Source organism: Aptenodytes patagonicus, chromosome 2 (assembly GCF_965638725.1).
Source record: "Aptenodytes patagonicus chromosome 2, bAptPat1.pri.cur, whole genome shotgun sequence".
Lineage (NCBI taxonomy): Eukaryota > Metazoa > Chordata > Aves > Sphenisciformes > Spheniscidae > Aptenodytes > Aptenodytes patagonicus.
In genome coordinates, this window is record NC_134950.1 from 101,108,669 (window position 1) to 101,123,060 (window position 14,392).

Below are 14,392 nucleotides of genomic sequence, written 5' to 3' on the forward strand. Positions count from 1 at the left end.
GGATGTGTGCAGGTGGGAAACTGCACAACTGTGATACTGTCCCTCAGGGAATTATTGGGTTTAGTGGGTTAAATCCAGCTCTATTACAGCTAAATTTGGATCCAGTTCTGAGCAGGTGTTGGTGCACCCCCTTTTGAGAGGTCTTTATAGCCTAGTGGACATGAGGTGCACTCAGTGGTCCTTCTGGGGACAGAAGGCGCAGGATGCAGTGTGGGGGGGTGGATTTCTCACTACTTCCATTAGCTATGGCCATGGGGATGCTAGCATGTTGCATTTCCCTCCCACCCCATGAACTCTACTCATCCCAAGCCTACCCACCCCAAGTGAGCAGTGCCAACCAGCTCGCATAGTTCTCATCACGCCAGGCATTTACTGCACCGGTTGAATCTACTCCAAACACTTTTGTCTTTATCTTGCCTCTCTTTTTTCCCCATGCCTTTTGGAAATATTGTATCCTAACTCAGATCTTCTGCTTAACCAGCTGCATACTACACACTTATATTACAGTCCATCACCCCTATAACCCAGTTTCCTGTTTTCTTCCAAGTTCACAGTCTTCATGACTTCACTTCCCAGAGACATATATCTCTGCCTAATCTCACTGTTCTTTCCTCACCCTTGCCTTCCTTACTTCGCAGCACTTTGTCTCCACCTAGCAATCCTCTGCCTTTTCTCATGCCATTTTTATGGTCCCGATCAGCATTTGCTTCTTTACCTGAGCTTTGTTTCTCATCTGATTCAGTGCTTCCCTTTCCCATCTTTGCACCTTACAATTAATCATGGGATTGTGTCTGTCTCACTCTCAACACAGCCCTCTCAGGTCACACAACTCATCTTCCTACAATACTCGTAGCACCTATGGTGTTACATAAATGATCCAAATGGGCACTGTATCGTGCAAGTTATATCATACAGCCTGGACCATGGCCAGAGCACAGACAGAGATTTCTATTCATGGCATCAGTCCTCTGCTTGTTCCCCTGTTCTTAGCGTATTCTTTTTCTGCAGATTCTGAGAATAGCCGGTGTTCTAGAGCCCAATTTCTGCATATTTTCCACTGTGACTCAAAAGACAGAGGCATTTTCCTTTTCTTCACATTTCCTCAATCTTTTGTGCATCAACAAAAAGAGTGTAAGGAATACATTGCAATTAGCACTTCCCCAGATGCACTCATCTGTTGAGAGCCCTCAGCACTGAGCCAGTCTTCTGCAGGTGGGTAACTTAATGCCTCCTCTTACCACTTTTATTTATCTTAAGTTAATTGCCAGAAGTGGCAAGCTCTCAGTGTTCTGCACTGAATTCGTGATCATACAAATACTTAAGATGGTGGATTGTGTGGCTGTGACAGCTACCAGTAAACCAGAGATGGAACAGGGATTCTCAGAGCCAAAACCAAGAGTACTTGAAAAAGCTGGTGCAGACAGGATGTAGAAAAAGACCTGAAGTTCATAGAATCACAGAATAGAATCACAGAATCATTAAGGTTGGAAAAGACCTCTAAGATCATCGAGTCCAACTGTCAACCCAACACCAAATCAAATTGCCTGCCATGGCAGGCAAGTTGATACACATTCAGCAGCTGGTGACAGAAGATCCTGTTTAGACTTCTCAGATCCATCTTGATGCAATATCGCAATAATGCAATAGATGCACACATTTCTCCCCGCTCTCATTTTTACACTTAGTGGGAACAATGGCTTACATGTAAAGTGAAGTACACACCACTGTCACTAGCACATTTTCAGCACTGTAGTCACTGGCACCTGCGAACAGGACTGTGAGGTGTCCACATGACAGAGCAGAGTATGACAGCTTTGTATGCCATTGGTTTTTCAAGCTGTCTCTAGAGCAGAACAGGGTTGGAAACTTTTGCCTTCTCCCAACAGAAGGTCTAATCGTAACCGTACTGGCACCATGAACCACAATGATAGGTGAGTTCATCTTGTGCAAGGCACTGTGCAAACAAAAGCAATTCCACTTCCAAAGAGCCAACAGTCTGAAGTCTTCATCCAACAGTCACATTGCCCTTGAAGTCAAATGGTTGGCCCTGCCTTGCATACTGTTATATATTAGCAGGGCAGAGCCCAGAAAAACAGGTGGTTATTACTGATTAGTGCTCATCACTAATCTGTTAATTCCTTATAGATACTGGGGGATGCGTGTGTTGTGAGGAAAGACACAAGTGCTAGAGCAGTGCTGCTGTGACACACCAACCCATTGGGCTTCGCGCAAGAGGAGCTTTACAGGAGGTGTCGCATCTATGTATGCGTTGACTTTCTCAGCAAGCTCTTCCTAACAATGTTTCTGGTGCATATACTGTTGTGAGAAGCCAGCTGGCTGCCATCTGAGAGCAGATGCCAAGTGGCTGTCAGACTGTCATCTTGAGTTTTAGTATTCAATTCGTCTTTATGTGAATTGGCTTTTGGCCTTTTTTTCCCCAGGAAGAGTTGTGCCTGAGCCAAACAACCTCAGATTTATCTCCTGTAAAAGATATGAAAGTATGAGTCACTATTGCTTCTGGTGAAACAATCTATAAATCAGAATTTCAGTGTTTTAAGTGGTTTTCCCACTTTTTTTTTGTAGTAGTAGTTACATAAATTTTCTCCTGCAGTTCCTAAAAGAAATCTCAGAAAAACACGTAACAGCCACTTCAGACAGTTTACTCATTCAATCTGTCCATTATGTAATTAATTAGAAAAGCTGAGAGAAGTATAGTTTTTCAGTTTCTGAGCTCCTGATGCTCACATTTTAAGTTTTAATAAAAAGGCTGGTTGCATATGGTCTTCAATATAGGACTGGTCAGTCCTGGAGAAATGTCACCAGTTTATCCAAAGATGCAAGACAAAAATACATGAAATCTGAAAAATTCTCAAAACTGTACAGCAAAAATCCCTGGAACAATTTTTCCATAAGTAGTGATCCAAAAGATGCAACTTCAAGTAGCCTTAAAGGATTGCAACTTTTAAGAGAAGGGCTCCACACGCACTCTTTGGGAATGGAATAATTTTCAGATGTGTCACAGCAGGCAATTTAATTCACTGGTCTTGTAGGAAAATAATACTCTTAAGAGTTCTGGAGACCAGAATAGAAAGAAGTTGTTATTGCCATTGAAGCAAGAAAGTATCTGCTGGGAAGATACTTACATGACTAGAAAAAGCATGATTTCTGTAAAAAGTACTTGCTAAAAAATATGCAAGGGCCCAGCAAAGAGATAGTTCTGAGTAACTTGTTCCGTCATGCAGGATTCCCATTCTGTGTTATTATTTGACCACCTGAAACCAATCACACTTGTGTTATATCCCATTAATGCAGAAGCACTATACAGGGGGCATACTTGTTATATTATTTCTAATTCTGCTAAAAAGTAAAATAGTTGTTTCTTTTTATATTTTGGGCATTCACATCTAACTTCTGACAATAAAATATTATTGGAGTTTATCCAATGACACAAACATAAGCCTCTGCTTGTTCACTACCGGACTGAAACGGCACTAGGATTCTGACTGAAACCAAAGGGCTCTCAAATAGCTGCCCCAAAGGATGGGAATCAAATAGTGCATGTTCTTACTGCCCCCACTAATGCATGAGCTAGAGCACTAGCCAAATGGTAAAGAGAACAATCAGATGCATACTTGTCTGTACATTTTTGTTTGAGAGTTACCTAGGATTAGTTTCACAGGTATACTTTAGTTCTCACGGGTGTAACTGTCAGAATGAGAGTGAGATATCATTTCACATTTCCTGGCTTAGGAATAGATGCGAGCCTGTTTGCACCACTCCAATCTGCAGGAAGCTCTCAGCTGACGCTACTACAATAAATTGGAACTTTCTCCTTTATTTTTTTCCCGGTGGAAAGAGAATAAGGCCAATGAAACTGAAAGGAGGAAAGATGTTTCATGTACACTCAGAGTTTACAGAAACAGGTTTTAAGCACAAGAATCAGAGCAAAGCGAAATGCACCTTGCAACACCCAATGAAAAGATCACAAAAATGTTAAAGGACCTGAAAGGTCTAATACAGAAAGATCACGTTGGTTTGTGCTGCCAGCTCCCATAGAACTAAGCTGGTAACGAGGAAATGCATTTATTTTTAGGTCTTTTCAAGAAGGAGAGGGCTGACGTCTTGACACAGCAAAAAACCTTGGGACATTGCCAGCACTTGGCACAGTGATCCTTTCTGTATAGCTCACATGCTGGCTTGGGTGAAGAACTCTTGATGTCATTTTGGTAACAGCAGTAGGAAATTAAAATGTTAAACTAGAGACAGCAAAAAAAGAGCAATACACAACATCCAATGCAGCAGCATGCTGTTTCCTGGGTATCGGTGCCTGGCCTGGCAAAGGTTGGAGGCTCCCAAAATAGACATCGTTCGGTATTTGTTGCATGTCCTGAAGTGCCACGTCAGAATTTTCTTGAGGTCTCTAAGTTAAAATGTTCTCTCATTTGAAAGAGACAAATTGCAGCAAAATCAGGCACCTTTTCCTTTACCATGGAGGTTCTAGTAAGTTTGCATTTCCAGGAATTTGTAATAGCACCAAGAAATAAACCAAAGCATTTTAAGCCACAGTTGGGATTAAAGGCATTGCTGCAGTGACGGTGGAAAGCAGGTGTCTAAATTACTGTGCGTGAAGGCATGAAAAGCCACACAGGAGGAAGTGCAAGCAGCAAGGGCGTATCCCTTCCAGTACCCAGCCAACAGGGTTTTGGGAGAAAGTAGATGAGAAGAAAGAAGAATTGAATCACTGCAATGGAAAAAAGAGATACAGGGGAGAGGCAGGGCAGCCGCAAGCACACATCTCATTGACTCTCGACAGTGCTTCATCTTAATTTTGCATCTTATTACACACCTTTGGCAGGTTAATAAAATGAAAACAAGGTAATTATCAGGGCACAGCAAGGGACAGCAGCACCAGGTGTGGTGGTGGCTCCCCATGGGACTCAGCAGGGCCCATCCCACCATCCCATCCAGGGAGCCGGGCAGGCCAGGGGGCATCAGGGGCAGACCCAGCCCTGGGCATTGGGCACTCACTGGGGCAGGGGTGGGCCAAGGCCAGGCTGGGATGTGGCCCATGGGCAGGCAGGGCAGGGCTGTAGGGAACTGGAGACCGGCACTGCTGCGGCGTCACTGGGGCAGGGTCTGACGGCCCCGGGCAGCTGAGATGGGGTAGCTGAGATGGGGTCCTGGGCTGTGGCAGGGTAGAGGGAGCCTGAGGGGGCTGGGCAGGGACATTGGGGCTGTTGGTGCCCTTGGGTCCCTCACAGTTAAAGTTGTACTTGTACCAACTTGGATAGATCCAGAGATATCCAGGAAAAACGCAAGGTCTTGTTCAGGACAGCATATACCAGTTTCATAGTAAAATACGATTTCAGTCAGAATACCAGAAACTCTGAAAAGAGGACAAAAACATACTTGGCACGTGTTCATTAAAAAGAAGGAACAAAACCACGTATGGATTTCTGAAAAATTATTTGGCTGTTTTTGAGGAAAAATATTGTGTTTTTCTGATTTATTGTTTCTAATCTTCACATGTTGTTTTACTCCAAGTTTCTCTGTCTCATCTTAAAATCACTCCATTTGATGGGAAGCTTGTGTCATCTGACCAGGCTCATTGAAATGGACATTTCTCATGCAAATTTTATTTTCGTGAAAATGTGAAATGGAAAAGGGTTTTCAAAAGAAGGAATCTTTAAAAAAAAAAACCACAGGATAAAAAAATCTATTTTAAATAGCTTTTTTAAAATTCAGTTTGGCCTGCAAGGAAGTACACAGGACAGTTGAAGAGAAAAACCTCCCCATGGTTGGTCTCCAGGAGTTACAGCAATATTGCCATTAAACAGTGAAATGGTACGTGAAGACCTCTAAGACTGTTTTGGTCCTGGTCTTGCCAGATCTCTGAAGGTCTTGCAAAGAGGGACAGGGAAAGGGACAGCTCTTTCCCACAGGCATGCTGAGCTGCGAGGGGAAGAAGGATGCTTCTGCCAGCACTGACCATGTGGTCCTCCATGCAACGGAGGATGCCCCTGGGGCTATGCCCAGGCTCTTCACCTCACCAATGGCTATGGGAACAAGGTCTCTTGGCACAGAGTTGGGGCCAGCTCAGGGACCTCTGCTGGGCACTCCCTTGCTTGGGTCACTTTGTCCTTAAAAACTTCCCTTGCATCACTGCCAACCCTGGCTACTGTGACCACCAACCCATTTGCTTTCCCAGGCCATGACGCTTGGTCCTCTGCTCCTCCTGTGCTGCCAAAGGCACGCACCAACACTGCTTCACTTTGAGGAACATCGCAGCCACATGTGAGTGTGATGACTCTGCTGGCCTGGGCACTGGTAAGAGGAAACCTGGTTCTCCCTGGATCCCCCCGATTAGAGCCTCTCTACCCCAGGAGGACTGGGGCAGCACTCTGGCCTCCTCTGCCCCAGTGGTGTGTGGCCATGCTGCTGACCTTCCTGCCTCTCTTTACAGCTTCGAGCATGTGGTTGGAGCTGGCCAGTCCCAGCACCACCAGCCAGGCAGTACAATCCCACAGCTCCCTGGCTCCTGAGAAGAGTGGCTGGTCAGGCCAGGCTGGGACAGGAACTCCCCGGTGGGTCTCTGCAAAGGAGAGACACCAGATCAACGCCGGGGCCGACTGAAGACCAGGTCACTGGCTGAACTTCTGGACAGTGGCACAACCAAGCATTTGACTACTTGTCACAAGAGCTCCACAGATGGGAATTTCAAACAGTCCTGAAGATTCTCCATGGCATCTCCTGCTTTGACTAGATTGATCCATAGGCACAATCTGTGTGTGTTGCTGTGTTGATTAGCACCGTGGGTGGAGGATCTGGACATTCAGAAACTCCTTCAGGTGGTTCCTGCTGCAAAACTGACCACACTGTGCACAGATGTCAGTGTAAACTATTCCTGCAGATGCAGAAATGTCACATAGGGTAGTCTTCTCTACATCGTTAAGGTAGAAAGGAGATGTTTTGCATGTAGTACAAGGGGTGATGGATCCTGCCTGTGCTGGAGTGGTCATGTAGGAGCACTGGCCAGTTTGATATGGGAATTAACATTACAAGTAACGCAATGGTGAACACAATACTGCTTTTCCAACTTGTTTAAAAGCTGGCTTAAAATGCTTTTCCCTGATCAGCCTGTAATTTCTGAGGCATGCACCCCCTCCTAAAAATTGCTTTAAAGGACCTGGCTATTTCAGACACCCTTTTGTGGGGAAAAAGAAAAAGCCGTCTTCTGTGCCCATCCCTCCTTTCCTGGGCTGCTGTAGGCCCAGGCAGATCAGGGCACCCTTCTGCCTCCTGCCTCCTGAGTCAGTCGCCAGAGCTTTTTGAAACTTTCTATAAGGTCATTGACCTATGGATGAGGAAATATGTACAGCACCAGCCCACATCCCGTGATGGCCTTACAGGTAGCTGTGATCCTCCCAAAGCCCTGGACGAAGGCAGCAAATGGCCGTCCCCATGTATACCGGAGCCAGAGCTTCCTGCTCCTCTTGTTTATCCAGAAAATAAAAAGACTTTCAATGTATGGAAATACAAAGGCTTGTGTCCAACAATGCATTTGGGATCCAATCTCCTAATGTAGACTTTTAGCTCCTTTGTAGAGTCCCAGCTTCACACCAATGCCAGCAGCATCTCCTTGAAAACTAACGGCCTAAAAGCTTTACTGGATTTGGCCTAGCATTCCTGTTGGTTTCTTGTCCCATAGCTATGTTTTCCAATCGGTTCTAATTTAAATGACTTTTTATTATCTTCATGGTAATTGCAAGCTTACATTTAAACGCAGCATGTAGTTTGCAAGAAGGAAGAACAAAATATTTCCCAGTAATGGCTACTTGGGGACTATGAGAACAGCCTAAAACTATTCAGAGCATGTAAAAACACAAAGCTGTAAAAGATTTTTTTTTTTAAGTAAAATTAATGGGATGAAGCTGAGCAAAGAAAAAATATAAGTCAGATGGTATCAGGAGGGATGTCCTGGCACTCCATTAAACTGCAAAATAATCTCCTGATGGAAGTGGGTGGAAGCATCATTAGCCAAAATCATTTAAAGCAAGACAAGGCAAAGCAATGAATGGAGCAATGACCTTTGTGGCCACAGATCACCACGCTAAGCAGTTGATGAAATACCCTTGTGCTGGTATGTCAGTTGAACTTTTGGAACTGGTGTAGTGGTCTATACTTCACCCATACCACATATGTCCATTATATGCTCATTTGGAAAGGAGGAGGCTGGGTTATCTGGAGCAAGAGCAGGAGGACCTGCAAAAGCAGGTCTTGCTTCATGCAGAACCACAGAGCAGCCATGAGGGGCACTTCTGAGGCTTTTGGCAGGCAGGAAGTATTTCCTTGTCACTTAGTAGCTTCAAGGCCCAGGGGCCTCTTTCAGGTGTCACAAAGCCCGCTTTCCTCAGATGTAGCTGTCAAGCTTGCTGGAAAAGACAGATTCAGAGGCTATCAAGCAGAGACACCAGCTGTTAGATAAGATAATGCTTCTGAATTGTCAGTGCAAAATCATTTCCTACAACATTGCTCAAGAACCCTGTCTAGTCACTTCAGGTAACTGAAGTGATGAGGTTTCCACTGTTCCTCCAGTGAAACTTTTCAACTCAATACATTCCCTGTAAAGAATTGGTCCTAATACTGATCCCGAGTTCTTTGTCCAGATTTACTACTCAGCCCCCAATTAAAGTTCTTTATGTGACAAAGTTGTCTGATTAACATCGCTGTTATGTAATTGGAGCAACTGAAACAACTGATGCAAAGTGGATAAGGACATCGTGTTATCCCGTTTATGATAGTCATCTCCTGATGCACTGCAGTGTTGTCAGGCCCCTCCCAGAATGACCGTAGGCAAGAACGATCAGAAAGATTTTATGAGAACATCTCTCTGGCTGCCACCTCCGCAGCTTCTAAGATGCCGATGCATCTCAACATCTGCTCCATGCTATCAGGTGACAAAGAAGTATAAGATAGATAGCAGGCAATTAAAATTCAAACAGTTTATGAGTGGGAATACTGGTTCAGGTACATAGATCACTTTAGAAAGAAAGTTATTTTTCAAGGGAAGAGCAAGACTGTATAGTTAAGCAAACCATAAACTCTAGGGTTACCTTGAGAAGATGGATTGCCGAAATCAGTGTTTTTCAACATTAACCTTTTCCTTCTGGAAAGGTCAGTTCATGCCTCTATTTCACTGAACATGGGAGCTTAAGTGCTAGAATTAATGCATCCTAGGAGCAACCACCCTAAGAGAGGGCCTGTCAAAGCTGTAACAGCATAAAACAAGGGTATTTGTGTGTTTTTTCAGTCTGCCATATGCAGCTTTTACAGTCACTAGTATAATGCCCTTTTGGAAATTCCTTAGTGATAGCACATTTCATTTGTTCTACATTTAGGTTACCACTTCTCAACAACTAATACAGGGGCAAAGGGGCTTTGTTTTTTTAGCTACAGAAGTAAGCAGAGACATTATGGTACTGCAGAGCAGCTCACACAGCATCTCCCCACCTTATTCTTACAGCAGCATCCTAGATTTCTGCAGATAAACAAAGTGATGGCAGATTGGAGGCTTTTATTCCAAGATTTTTTCTTTTTTGAAAACATATTTTTTTGATAATAATGTTTTGAAACATATTTTCAACCTTGAACAAGCATTTCCTTATACAAATGGCCTACTAGGCTGATAACCCCTTGTTTCCTCATCTAGCGATGGTCTTATTTTATGTCATTGGCTTATTGCTCCTATTAACAGCATCAAAATTCGGCAAACATCCCCCAGGTTTGCCAGCAATGATGTATTCACAAATTGTGCTCTACAGCCATTATGTTTTTGCACACATGAGAGGGTATACTTTTAAAATGTAGCCTTAGATGATGATGCTTGCAAACTACTTACCCTAGTATAGAATATTCCATCTAATGATGTAAAGAGCCTTTCAGAGAAATGTTCCCCTATAAAGTGTAAGTTAATCTTACAGGTGTACTAGTCACTGAAGTCACTGGTTGTGAGTTTCCAGGCTTTCCATTATCCCACCCCATTGGACTTTTATGGCTTTCTAACCTAAGCCCTCACTCAGAGACACAAGGCAGCACAAAAAGTTAAAACAGCATGGGATGTGCGGGCTCAGGAGCACACGTGATACTGTCACTGTGCCATCCTCCCCTCTGCTGAGGCAAGTGCTTTCACTCTGTTCTCTCCAATATCCCAGATGGGTCCATGAGATTTGTTGATACTGGATATATTTTTTTGACTCATTTAAAAGGTTAAATCTTTTGAGTTAAAAGAAAAAAACAAACAAACCTTTTAGCAAGCATGTATTACCTTTCCTACTTGTGGGCTACGTTACCCTTTGAAAAGTGTGCTTAAGAAACCAGTACACTTCTAATATGCCACGTCTCCTAGATTCTGTAAGGGTCCGTGTAAATCTCAGCTCTTTCTACAAATATCGGAAGCCAGTAGGTGGTAAAGAGAGAAGGACATTCCTAACAACAGCAAGCCTAAACTCCAAAGCTCCTGTTATCTGCAGAAAAAATCCTGGGCTTATAAGAGCTACTGGAAAAGTTTGAGGTAAAAGTGACCGAGGCAGCTCATCAGGAAGAGTGGGTAATCTGAATTCCTCGGGACTTCTCCCCCAAGGAAGACGTGGAAAGCAGTCCTGCACTCCATCCATGATGCCCTGCAGACAGACCGAAGAATCTCAGCACGCAAGAGGAAGCTGCCCTGTGAATTGCAACTGCTCCACATGAGTGGTGACAAGAACAAGAGCTGAATCTTCACCAGTATTTGAAATTACAGCAGTGTATCCCTTTTGATATGACTTGTTTAAGAAAATGCCTTCTCACCAGAGGGAAGCCCAGGCAGAGGTAAACAAAAGCCCCAGTCATTTCAGAACAAGTTAAGTGTTTACTTGTTCTAAGAAGTTAAAAAAAAAAAATCAGTTAACTAAGAGGGAGATTATATTCTTCTTTCTTGCATCTAGCTTGCGTTACCACAAAGAAAAATTCTTAAGTCAAGATATTTTAAGGTCAGAATAAGCATTATGATATGGTCAAGGCTCTGTCTGAAACTTGGAGGCAAAGTTAGAGTGGAGTTATGTGGGGGAAACAGGAGAAAAATTTATAAAAAGAAGAACTCAAAATGAGTCAGAGAGCAGAAAGATGACTGACCATGTGTGTTCAAAAATATGCCAACTGCACACAAGGAAAAATTTGGTGTGAAAAAAAATTGTACATGTAGTAGCTGGCAAAAGTTTAGTAATTCAAGTTCTCACTGGACAAGTAAACTAAGTAATTCGAGGCACTTTCACAGCTACTGAACTGAATTTATGAGCCTAGATTGCTGATCTCGCATATGGTTCAGGGAAATCTGCACCAGTCCATATCATTATCACCTTCAATTCTAACTCTCTTATAGTTATAGCAGTTTGGGAATGTTCAGTGTGAAAATTAAGTTCCTTACAAAAGCAGAGCTGGTGAGATTCTGGCTTTACACTTGATTCTTCACTTTTCAGTCACTGCTGCCTTTATTTCTAATTATCTCACATTACGGAACCACCAAAGGAATCCAGAGGCAACTGGAAATCCACTGTGCTGAGTGCTATACAGACAGCTAGAGACAGTCCCTGCCCCAAGCAGCAGGAGAAACAGCAGCAAGCTTCTAAAAGGTAAGAAAATAGCCACTGTTTAAGAACGTTTTTCAGGGCTGGAGTATTGATAGATTATGTATTATATCTACTGGGGCTGCATTATCTTCAGTTAATAAGGTTATAGTAAAATGAGTCCAAGTATCACCACTTTGGGGATAACGCAGAGCAAAATCATGGGGGGGGAAGGCAACAATGCAATGGCTAACAAACAGCATGTAAGTACTGGAAGATAAGCACAAAATACGAGGGATGATTATCAAAGATCTAGAAATATAACCTAGAGAAAAGAAAACTCAAGGGGCCAGAGCTTCAATCTATAAATACCTTCAAAATATAAATATAAATGAAGGAAGGGAATTACTCAATCTCAGCAGATGCTGAGACACAGAAGCAAGCTAACAGAGTTGAGACTAAGCTCAGAGTGTATTTCTGAATGCTAAAACCAGTTGGAGTCTGAAAGAGACTAACTATCAAAGAGGGTATCATCCTGGTAATACTCACAGATGTATTAGGTGAGGCATTAGCGGGAAGAAATGCAGGCAGGGTGTAATCCTGCAAAGAGTAGAAAGACAAGCTGGCTGACCTGGCTCCCACATCTGTCTGGTGTCAGGCATGGCCTGAATGGATTCTCAACCCATGGGACAGGTGTTTACAACATTCGGGCTCCTGCAATGCGACAGTAGCTTAGTAGCTGGAGAGCAAAGAACCGCAGTGGTAACAAAATAGACATGAAGCAAGACCTTTTTGAAATCAAAGGACAAACAAAATCCAAATTAACTTGGGGAGTTTATCAGAGTTTTTAGGTCAACTTCACCCCAGAGCATTAAGGCTTTTGTCTTTCCTTTTGTTGAGGGGAAGCTTGTCAAGTACTGACGTGGCCCATAGCTGTTCTCACATGGAGATGCTGTCCTTGAAAACCTTGGCTCCTAGGATGCACAAATCAAAATGCAACATCGCATGTGGGACTGGCAGTCCCCCGAGCCTGCCTGCAGGTTATGTCTGAAGGTAGCTTATTTTGTGCACGTTACTCAGGGATAGGGGACTCTGGGGGTCTCAGTGTAGCATTTGGTTGGGGGAAGAGTGTAAGTATCCTCTGGGTTTCTGTAAATCTTCCCTAGTGATGACAGTTACAGCATGGTCAGAAGGAAGTTCAGGCTTTGGCCTCGTATGGATAAAACTGCATGCCAGAGTGTTGTTAATGCAATATCCCACATTAGAAAATCACATAGCTGTAGTGCTCCATAGTATTTCAGCCTCTTTCATTGTAATTTTATTTTCTTGTTTAGATGCAGGGCTAAAAATGTCTGTTATTATATATGCAAAAATGGGCACATTGATACTACTATAGGACCACTAATTTGTTCCATTTCTTAGGTTTTTTTACAGCTATATTAGCAACTGCAACATTGCATGGAGAATTTTCACATCTAACACATTTTATTGTCTTGGCTACTGAATCCTGACTAGTAACGTTATTTTAGATGTGTTACTGATAAACAATTTTCTTGCAGTGCAAAATGCCAGGCTTGATAGAGAGCAATACAGCAGTTGCTCTCAGTCCTGCCAATTGCCAAGCGCTTCAGCTTCTAGCATCTTCAACGATTTCCTGAAGACTAAGTCTCTTTTAAAGGCTTTACATCCTTTAAAGCCCAACTAACTGTAAACAGCATAGAAGAAGGAATAATTCTCCCAGTTAAGCCTCCCACAGAGACTGTTCTCTGTGCCAGTGTACAGATGAATAGGCTTTGAATGCTAATTGTAACACTGTGTGTACTCTTCCTGAGCTAATCAGCTCACAGGGTACAGACAAGCAACTTTTATTATCAGTTCCATTCCACCACACAAACCATCCTGAAACGCTTTTCCAATAGCTAATTTAGAGACCTCCCGTTGGCTTAGTTCAGGCTGTGGAAGGTTTGTAAACAAGCTGTGTTATTCAAGAGGAATTTGCTCTCCCTCAGTGTCTCTCTTACTTTCTCTCTCTTGCCTAAAGTATTAGGATCTAATGGAAATAGCTGCCCAAGTGTGGGAAGCAAAGCATGTTAATACCTACTGGCAAAAGCACATGTTCAATGTCTCAAGAGGTTTCATGTGCGACAGACTAGAAAACTCATTTGCAGACCTAAGTAAGAGTTTATTTGCTTTACAAAGTAAAAAATCATTGCAAAAGAAGTATTTTCTCCTTTTGATAGTGGAGTAGTTTTACCATTAGAATTTATATACAAATTTGGTTTTGTCCCTCTCTTTGGAATGAGATATTGTATATATGATCAAAGCTAGCAGTGATGACCTTCAGATATAAAACCTCTGCCAGGAACTCTGCCAAGATGAACTGCAGACAGCATCAATAAGCTGAATCCTAAGAGCTTCCCCACACCTTGTATGGCTGTTTAGATCTGTATTGAATGGGTACAGAAGTGCTGCTAAAACTGAGTATTTTCCTTTGGTACAAATGACCACAACAGCAATGTGGTGAAGACACTTTCAGACTAGGTATTCTCTGCTTTTATATCCCCAATAAATGCACTCCTAATCTGTTCAGAAGTCTGTTTTGTTCAAAAAAGAGTGCAGTTTCACAGAAAGAAGCCTTCTAATGTTTCTGCACTGCTCTGTTTTAAATCTTTAGGAAAAGAGAATTCAGACTGACTGTGGAGAAACAGGCTTTCTTTATAAGCTAAAATGTGTGAATAGCTGGTAGCAGTCCTCAGGGAAAAAAAACCCCAACCAACCACTCCCCCACTCCC